Below are 26,782 nucleotides of genomic sequence, written 5' to 3' on the forward strand. Positions count from 1 at the left end.
CCCGCTGACTGGTACCAATGTGGCATCTTGGGACTGAAACCAACTAAAATCTTCCATTATTCGAGATTATGCATACTAATGTTGCCTGAGACAAAACCCTGTCGAGGTACCGCAGGAAAGGCGGGTTGTGAGTACTATCGTGTCATCATCAGAATATCAACTACAGACGGACTGAGCTTGCACATCAATTAAAACAAAAATCAAGAGTTGAACCAACTGACAGTTAAATCAACGATTCTATCTGTTAATTTGACGGAAAACTAAAAAAAACCGTGCTCAATCCTCATGTGGTAGAAGAGAAACCTTGACTTATTCTATCTCATTCACTCGCAGACGTCATGTTTATATATCTATCTCTCTTTAGAGTCATTTTATTGTTTCATCTAGTTGCGGTGCTGAATATTTTTGCAGGTGTTGTGATAATAATATAAATGACCACCTCAAATATCCGAGAGTACCCTACACGGGGCATAAAAGCTTAATTAAAAAAAGATCCCTGCGTAGACCCAAAAATTTCAAACGAAGCGAAATAAGGTTCATCGACAATCCATATATTATTCTAGCTAGCTATAGCTTTATATGGTTACATTTATTGTTGCGAATAATATTCAAAAAGTATATTCTAAAGCCCTACAAAAGTACCATAAGCTTTAGCGAGCGCGTTGAAATCATTTACTCCTAACGTAACTTCGGAACTTGCAAGGAAATTGTTAAAAAAATACATCTTTTTGCAAGCTGACATACGCGCAATGTAGTATCGGTTTGGCGTTGATTAAAAAACATATTGACGGTTGTTGATCGTATGCAGGAATATTATTCTGGGTACAAGATCTTTAGTTATCAAGGTCCCTAGTTGCTATATGTGGGCGTTTTCAAAACTAAGGTCTTTTTTAATGAAAGGGTTTTCGAAATCATATTTTTTTTGCAATCCCTATTTAGAGTCATAACGGCGAAGTCTCGATTTCATAATTACTATCCGGCTCTTGAACCTTTTGTACTGGTGGTAGGACCTCTTGTGAGTCCGCGCGGGTGACCACCACCCTGCCTATTTCTGCCGTGAAGCAGTAATGCGTTTCGGTTTGAAGGGTGGGGCAGCCGTTGTAACTAAACTTGAGACCTTAGAACTTATATCTCAAGGTGGGTAGCGCATTTACGTTGTGGATGTCTATGAGCTCTAGTAACCACTTAGCATCGGGTGGGCTGTGAGCTCGTCCACACATCTAAGCAATAAAAAAAATAAAAAGAAACCTAGAACGTATAACTGCTACGTGACTGAAATTTTGCAGAACAGTGATACCTACTAGTGAGGGCTAACAAATATGGCCTATTGGAGATAAGTTCATCTTATTGCTAACTTCAGTTTTTTTACTTGTAATTTTTGTAATCTACTCATTACCGAGTATCAAGGAGTAATTAAAGCAAAAAAAATCCTTATTGACGTGTCTTTTCTAACAGCTGTGTGTACAAAATATATTAAATAACTAAATAAATAAAAAATATTTAAAACGATAAAATATACAATATTTAATATTCGTATATTTTTAATAACATTAAACTGTCAGCCCTGACATTATTGAGTAGCATAAATTCAACATTAGACCGCGCGAGCGAGACAGAGAACACAAACGCATAGACGAAACAGAGAGGGGCGATCGTTGATCGTGATTCCCGAACGAAGCATTCGGCACCACATGCGTTGCTCATGACCTTGCCCGAGCTCTGCGCTTGAGGCAGGTCCTGGACGGCCATCTTGCCTCGCCCCCGCTTATACAACAAGGGGTGCCAAAAATCGATGCATTTCCCTTGCCATAGGCGAAGGGCGCTGAGGATAAATACGTTTTATAGTTATATATATATTTATATAGATAATTCGGGGTCCATGAACCCGGGAACGGGGATGCTCGTGTAGGCAACGAGAGGGAGCATCGTTCGGCGATGGCTTTTACGTTTCTTCGTGACAATTGTTTCTCGAATTTCGGAACCACAGCCAATGCGAAAATGGCATACGTTCATCACCACTATGGATCGTCAATCGGTCGAATTAGTCCACCTTTGCAGCGAGACCCGATTTTTAATCATCTCGTCGTACTCGTAAACCTACTGTATCACCCATCACGTGTAATTATAATCAACGCCATTTTTTTTTACACGGGAAATTGCCTTTATGTCAAATTCACCCACTTACATAATGTAAACTTGTCAATTCCGGACCGCTTTGCTGGCAGATCCTTGATTCGGCGGATACCGAACTTCACACGGTCACCCGCGAGGCCAATCTGATGATTCCCTGAAAATGTCATCGAAATCGGTTCAGACGTATATAGGAAACATAATATATACTTTATACAGGGTGTCCCAGAAAGAATGGATAATCCTGAAACACCTCATAGTAGAGCTATTGGGGACACTGTATAAAAAATAAAAATTCTCAGGTAGTACCCAAATTACGTATTTATAAAAAAAGTTGATATTTTCCATACTGCTGTGCATTTCTGGAATATACAACAGCTACAAATAAATGAAATCCATAGGCTTTTTGGGGCTATAATATTTTACATGGACAATACTAAGGAATATGCAGGAAATCGTATGAGTAGCTAGTGTAATTTTTTTATAAAAGTTAATCTGAACTTAAATTTTAATTATTTTTAATTTGGGTACTACCTAAGAAATTATTTTTGGTATTTTTTATTTTGAGTCCCCAATAGCTCTACTATGAGGTGTTTCAGGATTATCCATTCTTTGTGTGACACCCTGTATATATCTAAATGTATAATCTGTTATTGTGCTGTTTCTTCTCGAAATAATAAACATGTATTTCAAACTTAACGCGTCTACTAAATGGTTTGTTGGTAAGTAGTGAGTCCGCAACAGTGGGTGCCATCAGCCACGAAACAAGCAGTCATGGACTCCGGATTTTATGTTTAGGACAAGAGTTATAGAATACTATTGTGACTTCGACCATATATATATCTCAAAGTACGGGGGTTCATACGAATTACTTAATTTTGCAGAAGTGCAATATGTCATATATATCAAGAAAATCTTTCACGAAACACCTTTTACTGCTTGCTTCCCAAATAAATGAGCATATCGACACTTGAAAGGCAAACGTGACTAAGCGACAATACGTGAACTTTACAGTGGACGAATTTAAAGTTGAAATACCTGAAAACAAAATTTATTTTAACGAATCTAGCTGTAGTAGAATCTAGCTAGTAGCTGCAGGATTGAAATGATTTTAATAGACCTAGAAATATATATTTTTTGCGCATCGAATATGGTTAGTGCCTATCATTTATGTATAAAGCAGTTATTGTCTCTTAGTCAAGTTTGCCTTTGAAGCGTCGATATGTTAACTGCAATTACTAAAGCGGGATTGATGCGTGTACCTATAATACCGATTTATTCTTTAGGCCATAACAACTTCATCATCAGCCTGTATTTATCCACTGCTGGATGTAGGCCTCTCCCATAGTCCGCCACAATGAACGATCCTCCGCCTTCCGCATCCAATCTCTCCCAGCATATCGCCGCAAGTCATCGGTCCAACGGGCATAACAACTTACTTTGCATTAAAATAGATTAAGCTCAAAAATTACGAAACCTTGTACGGGAAGGGATTGCGTGGGTAGAGGCCACAAGATAGACCTACGACCTGCCAAAAGTAGCGAAAAACCGCTGGATTCAGGCAGCGCTGGACCTGTCATTATGGCCAACCTTGAAAGTGGTCTTTGTCCAGCACTGAGGGCTGGTCATGACCAAACCTTGACATGTGCTTTCATGACTTTACCATCATATATAATTTCATCACATAACAAAACAAATTCCATACTAACATTGCTACCATAAAGTTTGTGGTTTTATTTGGGCGTGCTAAAGCCCATCGTTTACCCGATTATTGGCCTTATTCAGTTAATCGACTTAGAAAAAACAAATATGTTTGTACAGCACTTAATCTACGAGCGATAATTAACTAGCGTGGGCCGCAGTGTGCGCCCATCTTCGCTTGAAATGGCAATCTATTAACTTACTGAACTAAATAGGACAAAGTCAAGAGTCCGCAAATGTAGGCAGCACGGGTAGTGACCACCACCCTGCCTGTTTCTGCCGTGAAGCAGTCATGCGTTTTGGTTTGGAGGGCAGGGCGGCCGTTTTAACTATACTGAGACCTGAGAACTTATATCTCAAGGTGGGTGGCGCATTTACGTTGTAGATGTCTATGGGCTCCAGTAACTACTTAGCACCCGGTGGGCTGTGAGCTCTTCCACCACCACACACATATAAGCAATAAAAAAAAGGAGCTTGGCCGCGTGCCTGGCATTGTCGGCGACCTTGAGCGACGGTAAGAACACTGGTGGAAGGACCTCTTGTGAGTCCGCGCGGGTAGGTACCACCACCCTGCTTATTTCTGCCGTGAAGCAGTCATGCGTTTCGGTATGGAGGGCAGGGCGGCCGTTTTAACTATACCGAGACCTGATAACTTATATCTCATAAGGTGAGTGGCGCATTTACGTTGTAGATGTCTATGGGCTCCAGTAAACACTTAGCACCCGGTGGGCTTTAAGCTCGTCCACCACCACGCATATATAAGGAATAAAAAAAAGGCCCTTGACCGCGTGCCTGGCATTGTCGACGACCTTGAGTGACGGTAACAACACACCACCAAGTGACCGGTATGCTCTTCTGTCTACCAAACCAATAAATTAAAACATTCCCATCCTGGCTGAGAATCTGCGCGCCCACCTGTCCTGAGCAAACTGGATAGGCCTCCGGGCCATCAATAATACCTCACCTCATTCATAAAAAAAAAAAAAAAATCATAACGATTAAAACTAACGTCCAAAATTATTGTTTCCCTTTTAAGTAGGTACTAGGTATAGTATTATCGAAAATATTATGCGCAGTACATTTTAATTTGTTGCGAGATAAAATTTAGTCATCGATGCGTCTCAAACATTGAGAATGGAAAATTTTGTTACTTCATCGATTTGAACGAACAATGTTTATTAATGTGACACATCTTTTTTTCCCTACCTATTCACTGGTGGTCTAAGGAGCTATACCAGCTTCGCGCGACCAGGTAGGTGAGCTCACGGACCCTAGGCCTAGTAAGATCAGTGCTTCGTTGAATCTACCACCGGATCGGAAACGCGTGGCCTACAGGATAAGACGTCCGGTGCATTCGTATCGAGCGATGCAACGGTGTTCGAAACCCGCAGGCGAGTACCAATTTTTCAAATGAAATACGTACTAAACAAATGTTCACGATTGACTTCCACGGTGAAGGAATAGCATCGTGTAATAAAAATGAAGCCCGCAAAATTACAATTTGCGTAATTACTGGTGGTAGGACCTCTTGTGAGTCCGCACTGGTAGGTACCACCACTCCGCCTATTTCTGCCGTGAAGCAGTGATGCGTTTCGGTTTGAAGGGTGCGGCAGCCGTTGTAACTATACTGAGACCTTAGAACTTATATCTCAAGGTGAGTGGCGCATTTACGCTGTAGATGTAGATGTCTATGGGCTCCAGTAACCACTTAACACTTAACACCAGGTGGGCTGTGAGCTCGTACACCCATCTATCTATGCATTTAAAAAAAAAGGGAACTCATCGGGCTAATATCACACCATAGAAGCGTTTCGTTTGCGCCATAATAGGTTTTAATTATTTACCACATTCATAATCCCATCATCATCACCATAGTCGGTTACTCTGGGCAGAGCATGTGGATGTGGAATCCTTGTTTATTAAAGCCTTCACAGCCTTTCTCCATAGTTCGCGAACTGAAGCTTGACGGACACACTCGTTAAGTGGGGTTTTGGTAAGGATTTTCATGTGATCAGTCCAGCGCGTGGGGTATAATAATCATAATTCCATGATTAATCATGGAATTATGATTACCAATAATACCAAATTTTGATATCTATATGTTAATACGTGAAGCAAAAACATTGTACCCCTTTTTATGAAAATTGCGCGGACGGAGGAGTATGATATTTCCCACACTTATAGAGAATATAGAGACGGAGAGCAGAATGCTAATTTTTTTAACTTAACATTAAAAATACATTAAATCAATTAAAAAAAACCATTACATAGACTACCATGTATTTAACACACACACAGAGACACACACACAAGCATATATACTCTTTTGTTTATTGTGAAGCTTTTCCTATACCTAGTTTAAAGTCTGTGGTAAAATTGAGAATAGATTAATAGGTTTTATTTGTCTATAGTGTAATCTTGGCGAAATCTGTAACTATAAAAGTGAAGTCTTTGACAATAGAACCATGATAATGTTGAAACTTGTAAATAAAATGAATAATTGAGGCCGTCAGCGCAAAAGTGGCCTAGGTTTACCATAGTTATTATGGAGCAATGAGGTTTATGTTTTCCGACATGAGAACCCTCTCATCGTGGCCGCTGGAAACTACATACCCGACCCAGTAGACCGAATGGTAAACCGTCGACGTCGCCCAAAGCACGCCATTACGGATCCTCCTGATTCATTAACGGTGCTTTTAGGCACCACAAGCACCAGTCACCGTCCTCGTCGAACCCGTCGCTTGCGACGAAGGGCTCGATGAGTGAATTAACCCCATAGACACAGCCCACTGAGTTTCTTGCCGGATCTTCTCAGTGGGTCGCGATTCCGATCCGGTGGTAGTTTCTGCGAAGCACTGCTCTTGCTAGGGTCAGTGTTAACAACTCTCCGGTTGAGCCCCGTGAGCTCCCCTACAAACGTTAGGGTAAAGCTGAAATAGCCTCTCAAGGCTATCAGCATAAGTAGGATAAAAAAAAGAGGTTTAAGTTTTCATGAATTTGAATTTGAGTTGACAAAAAAATAATACCCGCAAAAATAATGTTTACAAAGCCAACTGTTACCTATGGATTACCAGGTTACCAGGATTATGAAAAATTGTGGGTTAAGCCACTTTTACGCTGACGGCCTCAATTATGGTCGAATTACGACCGTTGGGCGACCACTAGTATGTGTAAGAACACATATCGGTAGTTTTCCAATTACAGAGCATAATGCGACTCAGTGACGCACAATGCCGAATTATGCTGAAGCTTAATTGGAACGTGAATTAGTTTTCAAATGCATCAGCAGAGTGCGCTAAGTTAGCACAGTTTTAATTAACATTGATATTATTTCTAAGAAACTACGACGAAACGAAAGCCTTACAATTTTTTTCAACATTAAATAATATTACTAACGATAATATAAACAAACTTTTCGATCAATGCCAACTTAAAGAAAAAACACTTGTCAATTTTCTGTCACTGAGTCGGTATCGATTGCGAGTATCACGCGAGAGCAGTACTTTTGAGAGTGCTCGATTGTGCGAAGCGTTGCTGTAGTTGGTCAACGTTGAGCATTATGCGCTCTTGTATTGTAATTGGAAAACTACCAGCGTTATCTCTACGATAATTAAAACAATATTGTAATTTTAATGTTCTAGTAGAAAATCCTGTGAATAGGCGCAGGTAATTTCGATAGTGTGTTCGGGTGAGAGAAAAGTATTTTTTTGTACGGCCGAGGACAATCAATTTGCGGAGGTGGGATGTATGTATTGTGCCCGCACCCTGCACTTGGATTGTCGCGGCGTTGCTACAATACGAAAGTGTTTCTCAAAGTTTCATTAGAAGATAAATACATTTTACTAACTTTAATTGTGGCTTGTTTGACTAGCCGATGCCTACGCGCGCATTGCTGTTAGCGTGGACCTATTTATGTTACTTAAGAGCGCCAGCTAGATGGGTGGACCAACTCAAGGAGGTGACTGGAGGCCAGATACAAGGAGCGGTACATATGGCGCAGAACCGGACCGAGTGGAGAAGATTCACATACAGTCATGATCCTCAGCATTGAAGGAACGACCAGAAAGAAGATGACGACGCTTGCAGCTGAAAGTAAGTATTGTACTTTTTTTACTAACGTTAATAGACAGAGATAGAAAATAGAAGAGCTCACAGTTCGCTAACGTTTTCCTACTTTTTTGTTTGTTTGAAAGATTAATGGTGGCCCGGAGGGCTTTCCAGTTTTACCAGGACAGGTGGGCGAGCAAGGGCTCAGCCAGGAGGGGTGGGATTTGCTAACAGCTAGCCGAGCGCCTCCAAAGTTTTCCTACATATATTATTTTAATCTTTGGGGGCTCGGCAAACTCTTGTCACATACTTTGGATTTTCTTCTATCATTCTATTGCCCTGTTCATGTCCAAACACCGCTCAGATTAATTTTGGGATAACATTTAGTATACCGTTGGCAGTGTTCAAATTCCGCAGACAATAATATTTTTTTGGAATGAAATACTTATACTTAAGGTACTGCTACTACTATACTAACGTTTAGAAATTACTTCCTCGATTAATAAATGAGCGCTATGAAATGTCCTTCTTCAAACGACACCTGTGGAGAGTATTCAACGGTAGGCCGCGACTTGGCTATGCCTCTGGCATTGCTGATGTCCATGAGCGACAGTAACTACTCACCAGCAGGAGGGCCGTATGCTCGTCTACCTACAAGGCAATTAAAAAAAAAAAAAACTTTCGGACACAATATGATTACAGCACTTGAGGTAGTACTTCAGAATACTAACCAGGGAGATACTCGACTGCAACACATCTGGGAGAACTGACTATCAACATTACTTAAGGTAGCTAGTAGGATAGTGGTAGCTACTACCACTGTCCTGGCTATTTCAATCATTCCCCTCCATAATTCTCGATTCATAAATTACCATTGAAACAATATAACGACGTTCGTTCTGATTCAATAAAGATTTCAATCTTAATTCTTCCACGTAGCAATATGTAACTCTTCAGAATAATTAAAATACGAAGTGTTTCGTAATTATTATTTTTAAATTCATCAATTGCTGGTGAAACAGCACGCATTGTACTTATTATCTCATCTATATATTAATACGTGAAGTAAAAACTTTGTATCCCTTTTTACGAAAATTGCGCGGACGGAGGAGTATGAAATTTTCCACACTTAAAGAGAATATAGAGAAGAAGTGCACAATGCTAATATATTTTTTTAATAATGCATAAGATACATTAAATCAATAAAGAAAACATTACACGCACTACCGTGTATTTGACACACACACATATACTCTTTGTTTATTGTCAAACTTTTGTCATTGCTTAAAGTCTGTAGTCAAATTGAGAATAGGTTCATATTGTTTATCTTTAATATTACGAGTATTTGTTTATAGTGTAGTATTGGCGAAATCTGTAACAATAGGACCAGAATAATGTTGAAACTTATAATTTCAATTAATTATAGTCGAATTTCGACTACTACGAGACCACTAGTAAAGATTAATTCTTTCGAAAGTTTGAGAAACGCCGAAACCAAACAACAAACTACCTGACTACAGAAATGGCTAGGATCGATAATAAACGAAAACCGTTCACACAAAAGCTCACGAAACTTTTACAATATAATCTTTCCTCGTTCTGCTATTGTTTAAACTAAGGATATTTAGAGACAAAGTGTCCATAGACAGAAAATTCTTTTTCCGTGACCGTTTTTGCTTGAAGACAATACGTTATTACAACCCAAAATGCAGATTGCTTTATGTAAGTTCCTAGAAAAGTTAATTGTAAAAATAACAAAGATTACATTGTCCGTGTCTACGTTAACTTCGCTAACAAGAAGGTGCTTAATTGTTTTACGGAAATCATTACAGCTTTTATGTATTATTATGTTTTACTGCGGACGTGAATTAGAACTTATTACTTATTAAAATTATTTAGTTTTTATAATTAGTAAATAAATGAGATGATCGCAAAGACGCTTCCTGAATGACGTACTTCTTACTGGTGGTAGGACCTCTTGTGTAGGTGGTAGGTACCACCACCCCGCCTATTTCTGCCGTGAAGCAGTAATACGTTTCGGTTTGAAGGGTGGGTTTCGCATTTACGTTGTAGATATCTATGGGCTCCAGTAGCCACTTAACACCAGGCGGGCTGTGAGCTCGTCCACCCATCTAAGCAATAAAAAAAAAAGAAAAACGTAGCTTCTGTGACGCAATAGTTTATGCACTCTGTGCGTTTACTGAAACTAAGTCAGTGTTACAGAGTTTCTGAACTATGACGTCACAAGTAATGGAACGAACCGCAACTTTTTTATAACGCAATAGTCAATAGATTGTAGAGAATTATCTTTTTTTTCAGAATTACTTAAATATATAGGATGTAGTGCTGAAGGACAAAAGGGACGCTATGTTGCTGACGAAGACAGAGCGAAGTGGAGGATTAAAGTAAGGAAAGCTGACCCCACCACCATAAAAAAAAGAGAGAGAGAGATACTTATAAATATAGGTATTGTTTCAGAGATAGAATTATGTATAGTATATACTCATATTTTTGACTCAACGCTTAATCTCAGGCACTATTGGGACGTTTTTTTTTATTTATTATTTCAAAATATATAACGCGTCTGTCATTTCGTGGATAATATAAACAGATAGCACAACACCCAACTTATCATATGAATTTTGTAGGGTGACGTCACTGGTGATTTTATGGATGACGCGGTGGTTGTTTTTTTTTTTACGAAAATATATAATGTATATAGGGCCCTATATATAAAGGCTAGTTTCAGCAACATTTCGCTTAATAAGAGACATTTATCTTCGTAAAATTAAAGATCCGTTTTATTCGGTATTAGTATTAACAATACGATGTTTTTAATTGAACTTCAATTAACTTAGCCCCTTTCAAATAGCTGAAGAAGTGTTTTTGTTCATAACAAATAAAATTTTGAAATATAATTATAATATATTTTCGATTTTTTTTATTTTAAATGGCACTCCTATTTTGCAAAAAAGTCGCTTACTTAAGAATAGCCTTTTATCCCTTGATATTGTTTCCCTGAATTCGTTCTTTTGAACCGTTCCAAGATATACGAGAGGAAAGAGTTATAATCTTATACTTTTAAACGAGCAATTCTTGTATATATATGTATATATAATCTGATTCTCGGAAACGGCTCCAACGATTTTCATAAAATTTAGTATACAGGGGATTCGGACGGGCGATAAATCGATCTAGCCACGATTTATTTTCAGAAAATGTTGTTTTATTCGTGTTTTCAATTATCAACTCTTCCCGACATCTATTGGCGAATAATAATACTATTTTTCTTGATTGAGGGCAGCTAACCGCTTTAAAGACACAACAAGATGGCGTTATCAAAAAAAAAACCGAGCTCGGTCATCATCTAGATAAAACAGAGATGGAATAATTTATATGTATATTTGAATGAATCGGCAAAGACAAAATCGCTAAATACCATTTTGTCATAATGAATCTAAATCTTAATCTAATAGTGATTATGGTCGAAATTCGAACAACGGGCGAAGACATTGATTAAATTAAAACTACACAATCATCATTAACAAGCAAATACAATGTGCAAACACTACGTCATACGGTATGTACATACAATCTCATTTGTCAATCAATGAGTCAACATAACCACTTAGCATCAGGTGGGACGCGAGCTCCACCCCATCTAAAGAATAATAATAACAATAAAAAAATAACCAAGCTCTACTGGGACCGGCCCATCATCACGGACAGGACTATTCTTGCGAATAAGCCTGATATCGTGCTGATGGACTAGACGGTGTCTCGGGTATTTCTGGTGGATATCACCATCCCCTACGACGAGAACCTCGTGCGGGCCGAGGCAGATAAAAAGACCAAATATTTGGACCTGGCGCACGAGGTGACCGACATGTGGAGGGTGGTATCTACAGAAATAATCCCGGTAGTTGTGTCGGTGAATGGTTTGGTCCCTAAAAGCCTCTCAAAACATCTCGAGAGGCTTGGTCTCAACAAAAAGTCGGTGGTGGCCCAAATGCAAAAAGCAGTCTTGCTCGACAATGCCCGTATAGTTCGCCGGTTTCTCTCCCAACAGTCCCTAACGCTCCGGCCGATTGTTGCCCACCTCGCCAGAGTGTGTTCTGCCGTATTCTCAGGCGAGGCAGTGTTTAATACACATAAAAAAATAAAAAAATTGTATAAATATAATGTTATTCATTCACCGCAGAAGTGAACATTTGTTAAGTACGTATTTCATTGGAAAAATTGGTTACCGCCGGCGGGATTGGAATACCGATGCATCGCTAGATACGAATGCACCGAACGTCTTATCCTTTAGGCCACGACGACTTCACGTCTACGTAATCTACATAAAATCCTCCTTAATGAGCGCATAAATTGCAAACGTATTTATGTTCGAATTTGAAGTCTAACGAAGGGACAGTGTGGTCGAAAAGCATTGGATTGCAAGCAATACGAATTGTGTTTTTAGTCTTATAGTCAGCATTACGTATCGCATAAAACAACCTTTGATTGTATTGTGAAAAACATTAAAAATTAGGTAACAGTCGTTGCTTCTAAAGTTGTTCTTCGGTAGTAACTTTTATAGAAGCTTCTATAAAAGTTACTACCGAAGAACAACTTCAATAATTTGCGGACCATGATGATTTAGAAATAGCTCAAAATGGAGTTATTGTATCGGTTATGACACTTAGACGAAGAGAAGCTGTCATTTACTTTTCAGAGTTACAAAATTAATTTGGTTCTTTTACATGAAAATTTGTCGATTTCTTAGTAAAATGTTTTTGTAAGGAATGCGAGATTAAGGAAAAGTATAAGGATTGAAAATGAACGTGCTCAAAGAAACATTAAGAAAATTATTCAGCAAATCATAAAGTAAGTTCTGAGAAAATGGAGCCTGATAGTAAGTACTTTGGAAATATTTCGGAGATCAATAGGAATCTATGGAGTTAAATATGTATACATTCTACCATCAACAGACGAAAAGCCATTAATAATTGTCCCTTTGAAGAAGAAATTTGGTGTGATTGGCAGAGAGCAAAAATCGATGGTACATTTATATTAATACGTGAAGCAAAAACTTTGCACTCTTTTTCACGAAAATTGCGGGGACGGAGGAGTATGAAATTTCCCACCCTTATAAAGAATATAGAGAAGAAGTGCACAATGCTAATATTTTTTAAAATAATGCATAAAAGATACATTAAATCAATAAACAAAACATTACACACACTACCATGTATTTGACACACACACGCATACTATTTGTTTATTGTCAAACTTTTCCTTGAAGTCTGTCAGTTATAGTCTGTCAACTTGAGAATATCTGTGATTAAGAAAGTATAATAGTCCTTGACAATAGAATCATAATAGTGTACAAACTTATAATTTCCATTGGTTATAGTCGAATTTCGGCTACCAGGGGGCCACTAGTATGAATACAAGCACAAAAACTGCTATACCCGAAATTAAACTGGGTTTTTTTTTCTTACCTATTCTAGTAACCTCGAGGGGTTATTCTAGATTCATCGAGCTAGTAGGTGAGCTCACGGGACTCAAACCGGGAGTGTTGCTAACACTAGCCGTAGCAAGAGCAGTGCTTCGCAGAATCTACCATCGGATCGGAAACGCGACCCACTGAGAAGATCCGGCGAGAAACTCAGTGGGCTGTGTCTCTGGGTTAATTTACTCGTCGAGCCCTTCGTCGCAAGCTACGGGTTCGACGAAGACGGTGACCGGTACTTGAGGTACCTCAAAACACCGTTAATGGATCGGGAGGATCCGTAGTGACGTGTTTAGGGCGAGAACGAAAACTGGAAGCAATTAATATTCTTATATCTTACTAAAAATATATATTTTGGCGTATTTTTCAGGCAAATCTGTTGAAATCGTCAAAGTTTACAACACCTCAAAGGCACCAGCACCAGCAAATACATACGATGCACAATTATCGACTGTAAGTTAGAGCTGATACATCAGATTTTACCATAACGTATTGGCCGCCAGAACGTGAATGCGACATTCTATAATAATCTCTATATTAATACGCGAAGCAAAAACTTTGTACCCTTTTTTACGACAATTGCGCGGACGGAGGAGTATGAAATTTCCCACACTTATAGAGAATATAGAGAAAAGAGTGGAATGTTCACATTTTTAATTATGCATAATTTTTATGCATTATGCATAAAAAATACATTAAATCAATGAAAAAACACACACACATACACACACTACCGTGTATTTGAGACAACACGCATGTATACATACTATTTGTTTATTGCCAAACTTTTCTTATTGCTTATAGTCTGTGGTCAAATTGAGAATACATTAAATATTGTTTGTTTTTATTCATATTTGCCTAAAGTGTGGTCTTCGCGAAATCTGTGATTATAGAAGTTATAACAAGTCTTTGACAATAGAATCATAATAGAGGAGTACAAACTTATAATTTCAATTAATAATAGTCAAATTATGACTACCGGGGGACCACTAGTATTATATTAATCGCTCGGATACAAATTATACCACACTATACGCTATAAAATTTTCTGTTACACAGTATTGCATTAATTGGTTTTTATTTCATTATTGCGTTATGACTTGTGAATAGATTTAAACAAAGGCGAACGCGTTGACTTTGCACGAATTTTCCCAGCGAATCATGAATAAAAGTTAAAATAATTATCTATAATTATGTCAAAAATCTGTGTCTGCGTTCCGTTTTGTTTGCTAGTGTTCAAATGGGAAAAATATGGCGAGGGCGCCTTATTTTCCAGATTTGAAACTTTATACATATTAGTATGTATTTTAAGAAAAATCTTTATCAGGTAAACGAACTTATACTACTTCTAAACTTAGTTTTTTTCCCCTACCTATTCACAGGTAGCCACTAAGGGGCTATTCCAGCTACGTAGGACGTAGGATCGCTGGTAGGACCTCTTGTGAGTCCACGCGGGTAGGTACCACCACCCTGCCTATTTCTGCCGTGGAGCAGTAATGCGTTTCGGTTTGAAGGGTGGGGCAGCCGTTGTAACTACAATTGAGACCCTAGAACTTATATCTCAAGATGGGTGGCGCATTTACGTTGTAGATGTCTAACACCAGATGGGCTGTGAGCTCATCCACCAATCTAAGCAATAAAAAAAAATAAAAAAACGCGCGGATGGGAAGGTGAGCTCACGGTTTCAACCTGAGAGAATTTGCTAACACTAGCCCTAGCAAGAGCAGCGCTTCGCAGAATCTGTCACCAGTTCGAACTCGCGATCCACTGAGAAGATCCGTCGAGAAACTCACACGAAAACTGTATATAAAGGTGTATGCAAGGTGCAAAGGCTACTTGGTCTAAGCGATATTTCGCTTAATATGTGACATTTATCTTTGTAATTAAAGATGCGTTTTATTTCATATTAGCATCAACAGATGTTTTTAATTGCATGTGACCAGGAGATGTATGGAAATGGTAGTGCAAGGTAGAGGGGGAAGACCTGGTCGACCGAAGAAGACATGGATCGAGTGTGCGAATGACGATATGAGAGAGAGAGACGAGTGAGTGTTGAGATGACGTCTGATAGAAGAGAATGGAAGAAAAAAAATTAGCTGTACCGACCCCTTTTTTTTTTCGGGTAGAGGGCCGAACCTCCTACGAGGTCCCCGCGCAAAAGGGGCGCGCGGGGTATGTGAGACTCAACGGTCTGCATGGTGTTGTGAGCAGACCGCGGGCCCAAGGGTTTTAGGGCCCACCCACTAAACGACTCAGCTGTACCGACCCTACCTAGTGGGATAAGGTGGAGAAAAATAATAAGAAGGTGTTTTTAATTGAACTTCAATTAAGCATACTCCATTCAAATATCTTAATTTTTTTCCAAATTTTAAGCTCTAAATGACCTGTGAAGTTGCCAAAAGTCGCTTAAACCAAAGAGAGTTTCACCTGTCGAAATTATCAATTTATTTAGTCTCATATACAAGAGACGTTTGCTAGGCGTGACAACGGTTAGGTGTGTGATTTTTATCTCGCCACGACGCGGACCCTAAAGGTGTGACAATGGAAGCACTTTTTTTAGTGAAATACGGCCTAAGTTCGACTTTCGAGCTCTCGTTTCCAGTATTTTATTACGATTCTCTGTTTGTATGTGCTTTTAGGTACCTCAAGCACCGGTCACCGTTCTCGTCGAACCTGTCGCTTGTGACGAAGGGCTCGACGAGTAAATTAACCATCCGACATAGCCCACTGAGTTTCTCGCCGGATTTTCTCAGTGGGTCGCGTTTTCGATCCGGTGGTAGATTCTGCGAAGCTCGGCTCTTGCTAGGGTTCATGTTAGCAACGTCATCAGGTTTGAGCCCCGTAAGCTCACCTACTAGTTAAGGCGACGCTAATATAGCCTCTCAAGGCTATCAGCTTAGGTAGGAAAAAATTATAATAAAATATCTGTTTGTATCATTTAAGATCGTCAAAAGAAACCAAATTAATTTTACACTTCGGCCGAGCGGAGTCGGGGTGTAGTTTTATGTGGGAAATATTACGGTGTTCGTCTCTTGGGTCGGTCGAGTTCGGCGCATGCGGAACCACGACATGGGGCGCGAACCCCATGGCCCTTACCCCGAATCCGGATTACTACAACGCTAAAGGAATGCACGAGAAATCAATAGTTTCCGTACACCGAATTCTCATTTCCTATTTCTTTCCCTTGAATGAGAGCGAACGCACTGTTCAGTTATAAAGACTAAACTAGTTCATACTATAGTTTGTCAAATACAGCACGATACGCGAGACAGTCGGCAATGACATTTCTAGGATTAAGGATTAGGATTCTTATTTAAAAAAAAAAACGAAGAATGTTTTCTTTTTCAACAAATTCTATAACAGTATTTACTTTTCGCCCAATTAAATAAATTCTACTTTAATCACGGGCAATTAAGAGTTAATATTAGGTATTAAGTTTAGCTGTTTTATTTTTAATATTTATAAGCAATAGTTGAACAATAAATTATGAATAACACTAACAACCTTATGTCAATAAAATACAAACATATATTATGTAGTTTAAAAACTGAAAAAAACAACACTTTTAAATAACATTTCATTTCATCATTATATTATTATTATTCTGTTGATCTTAGTCAGGATATTAGAGCGAAGTTTTTTTTTTATTTATTGCTTCGATGGGTGGACGAGCTCACAGCCCACCTGGTGTTAGTTAAGTGGCTACTGGAGCCCATAGACATTCACAACATAAATGCGCCACCCATCATGAGACATAAGTTCTAAGGTCTCAGGTATAGTTACAACGGCTACCCCACCCTTCAAACCGAAACGCATTACTGCTTCACGGTAGAAATAGACAGGGTGGTGGTACCCACCCGCGCGGACTCACAAGAGGTCCTACCACCAGTAAAATTATTGTTATGTCATTGGCCCTTGATGCGCATGCAAATTTTCATGTTAATCTCACGTCTTAAAGTCGTTGAAAATGACGTTCAAAGATTCCCGTACGTACAAACAAACAAACTTATACACATAATTGAGTTATATACAAGAGAATCTAAAAATAACGAACACGTATCCGACGGTCTTATCTCATCCAGGCGACCATTAAACGGATGACAATTATCGAAAGAAAAGCCCAGAAGCTTTACAACGTAAATAGTTGAATTTTTGTGAACCACATAATCTGAAAGGAGCGATTTAGAGTCAATTTTTAGGGGAAAAATTGTAAATGAGATGCTTTGGTAGATCATGTTTTTTTTAAATAAGCTTTAAAGATAAACGTAACCGAATTTAAGACTTCCTGATTTTGGAAATTTCTGCAATTAAGTACTGGTACCTGGTGCCGAATCTTCTTCTTTTTCTCCACCTCATTCCCACTAGGTGGCGTCGGCACAGTTAATTTTTCTCTTCCATTCTCTTCTATCAGCAGTCATCTCAACACTCACTCCTCTCTTTCTCTCATACGGTCATTTACACACTCCATCCATGTCTTCTCCGGTCGACCTCTTCCCCTTCTACCCTCTCTACCTTACACTACCTGGTTCCTTGTGCCGAATAAATGTTATATTCGCTTGTTCGTAATTTGTGCGATCGACAATCTAAATGTTAATCGATATCTGAGATTTCCCGATAAAGTTGAATCGATATTGGCGCTTTAGGGAACGTTTTTTATCAATAGTATTTCGAGTTAAGAAAAGGGTGATTTTTAATACACAGCAATAACGAAAGCGGGACCTGACCGGATTACATTAGTTAATACGTGTAATGAAGTTTTACAATATCGGTGAATTTTTCTGCTGATATAGCTGCAGTGAATAATGACGTCATTGTTCACTACAATGAGGTTCATACTAGCGTGATTTTAAAACGCCTTAAGCGCTCAATTCTGAACGTATATACATTTACTATTCGGTGAACGGCTGTATTTACTATTGGCTTTTAAAAATGGTAAAGTGGTAAAACAGTAAAGTACAACTCTCTACGGCGATGCAGTAATACGTCACAATGCTGATAACTCTAAAACAGTTACGATAGTGACAATTCGATGTTGTACAAACAAATAATAATAATAAGGCTTGGCTATACATACATAGACGTAAGACATTGGATTATAAGTAGTCCACTCAGTCGTAGCTTCACGATTAAAGGTCGGTTCGTCCAAAATCAACGTGTAGGTCTTTATACCGGAGTTCTTATAGATCACAACACGAAGACGATCGTTTTTTTTATGATGGAAGGATTACTGGTGGCCCGGAGGCCTTTCCAGTTTCACTAGGACAGGTGGGCGAGCAAAGGCTCAGCCAGGAGCGGTGGGATTTGCTAACAGCTACCCGAGCGTCTGTCTCTGGTACGCACCCATAACCCAGGCAATCCTAATTTGGGGCTCGATGACCGTGTGTAGTTTTGTTCCCGGTTATAATTAATGATTCTTGATTTGCAAATTTGGTTTTTGTTCTTACGCGATTCTATTCCTTCATGGTGGAAACAATTCGTCAATACCGGCCAACCGAGCGTTTCCTTGAAAGAAATTTGGTAAATTTCCGCGTAATTCGAACTTGGCTTATCATATAGGCCATTACGACGTAGGTGTCCAGTGAGTTACACCATCCTACTATATGTTGAGCTTCTTTTAAGACTGTGTGGTTTACTGATATCCCAGAGAAATCCCATATCTGATCAGACCACCATGTAGGATATCGGTAGAGCGAGCTTTGGTCAGTTTTTTAGTTCCTGCAGGTTGTCCGCTTATCTTTTTTCGGGAAGCGAAAAAAGCTTATACGCACACATATTAAATGTTTGTAATTCATATCTATATATTATTAATACGTGAAGCAAAAACTTTGCACCCATTTTTCCGAAAATTGCGCGGACGGAGGAGTATAAAATTTCCCACACTTATAGAGAATATAAAGAAGTGCAGAATGCTAATATTTATTTTTAAGTATACATAAAAATAAATTAAATCAATAATAAAAACATTACACACGCTACCATCTATTTGACACACAGACATATAAACAATTTTGCTTATTGTTAAAATCTGGGGTCAAATTGAGCATAAATTAATATTGTTTGTCGTTAATATTATTTGTCTATTGTGTAGCTTTGGCGAAATCTGTGATAAAAAAAAGTAAAGTCTTTGACAATAGAGCCATAATAATGTTCAAACATATAATTTAAATTAATAATTGTGGTCGAATTTCGACTACTGGACGAGTCTGGGTCTGCGGAGGGACTTCGGTTCCCTCTGTATTTTGTACCGTATGTTCCATGGGGAGTGGTGCTCTGAGGAATTGTTCGAGATGATACCGGCATCTAGTTTTTACTATCGCACCGCCCGCCACCGGAGTAGAGTTCATCCATACTACCTGGAGCCACTGCGGTCATCCACTCTTTTTTGCCACGTGCCGTCCGGCTATGGAATGAGCTCCCCTCCACGGTGTTTCCCGAGCGCTATGACATGTCCTTCTTCAAACGAGGCTTGTGGAGAGTATTAAGTGGTAGGCAGCGGCTTGGCTCTGCCCCTGGCATTGCTGAAGTCCATGGGCGACGGTAACCACTCACCATCAGGTGGGCCGTATGCTCGTCTGCCTACAAGGGCAACAAAAAAAAAAAAAAAGAGCACTAGCTATAATAGATTGTTAATAATATTACAGAACAATATTTCTATCTGAACTATCAAGATAACCATGTATGTTACATAAGCGAAACGAAAATATTGATGATTACACACAGTATAATTATTGTAAATTTTGTGTAATACACCATTTAAACTGTCTTCGATAGCCAGCCGTTTCGAACTACAATTTTTTTGCTGAAATTTCCCCGCAAATGTAACATCGGGCTCCTAAACAAACAATAACACGTGCGGGGACTCCGTGCTCGGCCCTTTGGAGGCTCGCCGGAAGTGACGCTCAATTATTAGATGCGCAGGCTCCGTGATCTTATATCCGTTGGTGAGCAGACGATCTCTCAACCAACCTGGCATAAAGCTAACGACTGCTAATGAGTAAATAATGAACGATTCTATCACACAAAAACTTTTATGTTTTGTAAATATATAATATATATATATTTTTATTGCTTAGATGGGTGGACGAGCTCACAGCCCACCTGGTGTTAAGCGGTTACTGGAGCTTAATGCGCCAGCCTCCCCGAGATATAAGTTGAAGTTCTAAGGTCTCAGTATAGTTACAACGGTTGCCCCACCCTTCAAACCGAAACGCATTACTGCTTCACGGCAGAAATAGGCGGGGTGGTGGTACCCACCCGCGCGGACTCACAAGAGGTCCTACCACCAGTAAAAATGTGTCTTCTACATTCGCCATACCATACATATAGATAACATCTGATTGCTCACAGCAAACTGATTGTGAATCTTTTACATTTCAAGTAAAATTTAAAAACCCATTCCCTTAATTCGTCGTGGTTAGTAAAGTTCCCATTTCTATGGATCTGAAGGGAGCTCTGGATCGATACTTTTGTGACGCGTTCTTCGACGCATTTCAAAAGCCACTTAGGTACCTACCTATCACAGGCAGGACACACGTTGTAGAACTCCGATGACTTCATGATAAAACGATTAAAATTATCGAAATCGTCTCTGCACTATGCTTGTATAATTTTTTTTAAATTCGTTCTCTATTATAACTTCCGAAAGATTGGTAATTGCAAAGCGAATTGATATTTTAAAATGATCGAAACGATACGACGATACATTCATAAATCAACAACATACCGTGGTATATACAGCGTGAAATGTGATTAACAAATTTTAATAAAACACGAAAAAAAACAATTACTTTTTTTATTTTTTTATTGCTTAGATGGGTGGACGAGCTCACAGCCCACCTGGTGTTAAGTGGTTACTGGAGCCCATAGACATATCCGCAACGTAGGGCAGGGCGATGGTACCTACCCGCGCGGACTCAGAAGAGGTCCTACCACCAGTAATTACGCAAATTATAATTACACTTAAATGTCATCTTCTGGTACGGATTATCCGAGAAATCGATATTTGGTACAGAATAAAATTGTATTGATGTATTTTTTTTTATGTCCCTATAATACGTATGCATTAAATTAAACCTTATTACACTTTAGTAGAGCAATTTATTGTTAACTAGCGACCCGCCCTCGCTTCGCTTCGGAAACTGTAATTTATTATTGATTTCTCTACTATTTAATGGATGTTATTATACATATAAACCTTCCTCTTCAATCATTATATCTATTAAAAAAAACCGCATCAAAATCCGTTGCGTAGTTTTAAAGATTTAAGCACACATAGGGATATAGGGACAGAGAAAGCGACTTTGTTTTATACTATGTAGCGATGATAACTTTTTTTGTATTTATGTATTTTAATATTTACATAAGATCAACCAAAACAATACATCCGCGTATTTAGTTCCTTCGAAGTGCATAACGTCGTGAATTTAGAATGAACGGTGATACGTCATTGAATGTTAAAAACAATCTATATATTAATACGTGAAGCAAAAACTTTGTATCCCTTTTTACGAAAATTGCGCGGACGGAGGAGTATGAAATTTTACACATTTATAGAGAATATAGAGAATATAGAGAAGAAGTGCACAATGCTAATTTTTTTTTTAAATAATGCATTAAAGATACATTAAATCAATAAAGAAAACATTACACACACTACATACCATGTATTTGACGCACACACGCATGCATACTATTTATTGTCAAACTTTTGTTCTTGACGTCGGTTGTCAAATTGAGAATAAATTAAATATTGTTTATCTTTCTTAATATTTTTATAGTGTTGTCTTGGCGAAATTTGTGATTATAGAAGTATAAAATACAATTATAATGGTGTACAAACTTACAATTCCAATAAATTTTAGTCGAATTTCGAATACTGCGGGACCTCTAGTTCTTAAAATTACGCCGAATCCGTTTTTATGTCACCCCGGTTTTACTCACAGACCGAGTATTGTCGAGTTGAAATTAAAAAGGTGGGTGTATTCTGTGACTCGCGGCACGAAATTAAAAAAATCATGGTTTGTGATCAAAGACATGAACTTAATCTATCATAATAAAAAGATCTAGAAATAATAAATAGACTTTTTGGCGGGAACGCGAGGAGTGAAGTTGTGTGATTTGTTTTATTTTGTGTTTTTGGTGTTTCTTCAGGTTTAAATGTGTAATAACGGTGGTTTATTAACTGTTTAATATCTGTGAAAGTGTACAAATGTGGGAAAATGAAACAAAGCCGCTGGACGTAACTTCTCGGGATCCTCCAAAAAGTCCACTGAAAATATCTTAGTAAATGACCACAATTTTACTGAGATTATATTTCATCCCATATCATCTCATCTCATTTCATTTAATATCATCCCAGTTGATTAATGCCTCAAATTAATCATCTTCATTTCACTCCATATTATCATGTTTCATAAAAATATGAATATAAACTAAAATAAGACATGACTTAAAGGTGTTAGTTACCAAGTCATGAAATCCCAAAAAAAAAAAAAAAAGTAAATTAATAGTCAATATTTGAGTATTCCGCTTTTAATGTCCCAAAGAGTTTGTATTAGAAATTATCAATTATCGGGTAGAGAAAAATAGAAAAATAAACTGGAACCCTAAAACAAAATCTTACCACGATAATTATACGAAAAAGTTGGGTAGGATAAATTTTCAAAGTTTTAGAATTGAGTCATTCGATTACGAAAAAAAAAACACGCTTCGAAATTCAAACACGAAAATTCTTAAGCTTAACTAGGGCCTAGATCTGCGTATTCCCTGTTCTTGAATGAAAAAAAAAAAACATACAATTTCATGTGAAATGTATAAAAAATTTGAAAACGTGCGAATTGTCACGTAGACCTCCATCAGTAGTAGCGTCCCGCGTTGCATGTATGAACGAAGCGAACACGGCGTGTCTAGATTACAGAATTGAACCTTATAACTTAAGTTACAATTAAGTTCGAGGAGATTAAGTAATCTAAAAGCTATGTTTACGTCAGTCGTAGGCATAATTAAAGTTTTTTTTTGTTTGTTTTGTTTTAATCTTTCTTTGTCTATTTGTTACGCATACGTTACGTTTTACGTTCATTAAAAACTCTTAAAATGAGAAATTTATGTGTCATTGATGGGCAGACGAGCTCACCTTACAACCTGCTTGATATTAAGCAGTTATCAGCACAATTACGGTATAATATGAATGGCGCCGCCACCTTTGAAACGGAGTCTGAATTCTATATTCCATTGCCACAATGACCGTCCAGATTCATCCTGGATAAATATATCAGTGCTTATCGAGATAATAATATTATTGGCACAGCTCACATTGAAACATGATATTATCTAGTATAAAATCCTCATGTCAACTAATATACAGTCAATTTAAATGTTAGCTACGAATACCCCCAACAATGTTTGGATATAAGTTATCACGATTTTAATTTCTTGTAGGATAGAATGCACTTTATACTATATATTATACTTAATACTATATTACAATTGTTGACATACTATATTACAATTATTTCAAGATCAATGCAACCTGCAAAATTATAATTTGCGTAATTACCGGATAATTTGCGGACTCATAAGAGGCCCTACCACCGCTCTTGTGAGTCCGCGCGGGTGGGTACCACCACCCTGCTTATTTCTGCCGTGAAGCAGTAATGCGTTTCGGTTTGAAGGGTGGGGCAGCCGTTGTAACTAAACTTGAGACCTTAGAACTTATATATCAAGGTGGGCGCATTTACTCTGTGGATGTCCATGGGCTCCAGTAACCACTTAACACCAGATGGGCCGTGAGCTCGTCCAACCACCTAAGCAATAACAAAAAAAGAAGACCAAAGAGTAACTAGTCAATCTTAAATGGATCTTCATTTGACATTTATAATATTATTTAATTATACATTCCATCCTGCCAAGCTTTTTGGTTTTAATATTATTATTTTTTCATTAGCCAATTTAAAATAAAATAGCATCCGTAGTGGTAGAGTCCTATATCCAGCAGTGGACGTCTCTTGGCTGAAGTACTAAAAACCATGAAGACATTTGATATGTTTCCAGGAACACATTTTTTTACAGTCATACATTTTTATACATTACAAACAGAATACATATCATCATCATCATTCTCCTGCCCTTCTCTGAGTCACCTGGGGTCTGCGCATCATGTTGTCTCCTTCCATACCCCTCTAATCATATACCATTTCTTCGCTCACTTCCCTCTTATACATATCGTTTTTCACGCAACCCATTCATTTTTTCTTAGGTCTACCTCTTCCTCTAAAGCCTTCCACAACCACAGTTAAAACTCTCTTAACAATCAGATCAGAATATATAAGTCTGTGTCAAACAAAAGTAGTCTGTAAATTTTATTTTATTATTGTGAGTAGAACTGACAAAAACACTTGTAATTAACAAAGGTTTGTTAGGCTAATGACTATACTTGAGACCTTAGAACTTATATATATCTTAAGGTGGGTCACGCATATGCGTTGTAGATGTCTATGGGCTCCAGTAACCACTTAACACCAGGTGGGCTGTGAGCTCGTCCACCCATTTAAACCTTCAACAGTGCAGTAACCGGATTCCGGAGGGATCAATTGTCATTTTTATTGTTTTAATTATTCAACTGATGAAAGGCAATAAAAAAAAAGACTATTGGTTGAGTTTATTCGATTTATCACGAGAACAATAATTGAAGTTGTGTTTCTTTTCTTATTAGGGATCAGGGACTCTAAGCTTACAGCCTTCATAATGTTTAGCCACTGAAGCCTAGACTTAGTTAAACAATTGATCAATGTTTTGGAAGATAAAGGATGATCATATTATTATGTATTTAACTCATTTACATTATTTATAACTTAAAAATTCAGGGTACCCTTCGTTTGTACACCCTACATTTATAAGAATATTGATATTTGACATTAAAATTGATTAGCTCATGACCATTCATTAACAAATTGTATATGTAGATTAGCTCAGGGCCCAGCTGATGTTTGTTGGAGACCATGGACATCATTGTGTGAATACCACCTTGAGATGCAATAAAAGTTTTAGTTTTATTATGTAATGGCTGTGCTATTTCACTAAAAACATGCCTCTTTTCTATATGTGGTTTGGAAGTATGAAACTTTTTTATTTTATTAACTGTTTACATTAGAGATGAATAGAAATTATGAGTCCAAACATTTATGAATATATTGCTGTAAACTACTTTCTAATTGGTACACATTTTATGGGTAATTAACATAAACATAAGCACTTATAAACATTACAATTTCAATAGCAAAAAACTTTCTTTTTGTGCTTTTAATGGACTATACTTGAAGATAAATTGCTATTCACCAAATCTACCCTTTAATGATATCATTTATAAGGATCATTTTTAAATGGACTTGCAGAGCTGATAAGGCTGTTCAACCTGTTTGATAAATAAAGATTGTTTCTGTACATAAAGTTTTTTAAGGTCTGGATGATTTATATTTGGAAGTATTTTTTAAAAATCTTACATTAAAAAACATTTATTTGCCATGTTAAAGAACGTTAATGAATTGGAAGGATATTTTAACAGTTTTCAATTGAGGCAATGAGCGCTCCGAACTAAACAATACCGCGGTCATTAGCCTTGAAATGCACCGAAATGCATATGCGATGCATAGAAAAAAAATTCAAACTACAGCACCTCACTGCAACAATGTCAATGCATTCTATATTTGAATGCACGACTAAAAATATCTTATCTGCGAACGTAAACATGTAAGAGCACAAAGGAACAATTACGAACAGTTTCGAGGGACCTTTTCAATGCATATCTCGTATGAATCATTCAATTGCACTTACCGAATATTGTTCGAATCTTGTATAAGCGCTTATTCACTTGTTAACATACGTACTACGCATCAGCGCACTTTCTACTTGTCCATTTAATTATAAATCATATGTCCAGTCACCGACAAATAAGCACGAAATATTCTACGTCCAATGCAGGTAGGCGAAACAAACCCACCGGGACGTGAATATTTTTCGTGCATTTATCAACGTTCCTTTATTATATTGCACTTGATCAAATTTACTACACAACAGTCAGAGTTGCTGTTACATAGCAATTATCATTTTTATTTATTTTAACATAAAATAACACCACAAAAACATCAGCGGTGAAGGTGAATGAACGATCAATTGATTTAAAAAACAAACTTCATTGTCTGTGGTAAGTTGACATTCAATAGGGTAAAAATCGCTATTAATCGGCAATGATGAACCTTTTTTTCTTAAAACATATTTTCTTATGCAGCATGGCTTAGTCCTCGGTATTACCAAATAAAATTGTTTCTGTTATCTCGTTTAGTATCAATTGCACCTTTGCCCACTTAATTATCTTTCCGTGATCGCGTGATTGCTGATGGCCTGTAGGCTTTA

General features: G+C 37.9%; 1 protein-coding gene across 4 annotated transcripts in view; it reads right to left on the bottom strand.

Annotated features, from left to right (window-relative positions):
- Positions 1-26,567, bottom strand: part of LOC101744467 (protein wech) — a 42,633-nt gene extending 16,066 nt beyond the window's left edge. Inside the window, exons 1-3 of one of the 4 annotated variants that reach the window (XR_002430685.3) lie at positions 26,204-26,558; positions 2,186-2,287; positions 1,498-1,822 (exon numbers count right to left, since the gene is read on the bottom strand). The gene's annotated coding sequence lies outside the window, so the exon portion shown is untranslated. Of the gene's footprint in view, positions 1-1,497; positions 1,823-2,185; positions 2,288-25,025; positions 25,785-26,203 lie in introns of those variants that run through there. The other 3 variants (XM_038017728.2, XR_009975643.1, XM_038017729.2) reach the window with 3 other exon arrangements.
- Positions 26,568-26,782: the final 215 nt, after the last annotated feature.

The sequence above is a fragment of the Bombyx mori genome, chromosome 19 (genome assembly GCF_030269925.1).
Source record: "Bombyx mori chromosome 19, ASM3026992v2".
Taxonomy (NCBI): Eukaryota; Metazoa; Arthropoda; class Insecta; order Lepidoptera; family Bombycidae; genus Bombyx; species Bombyx mori.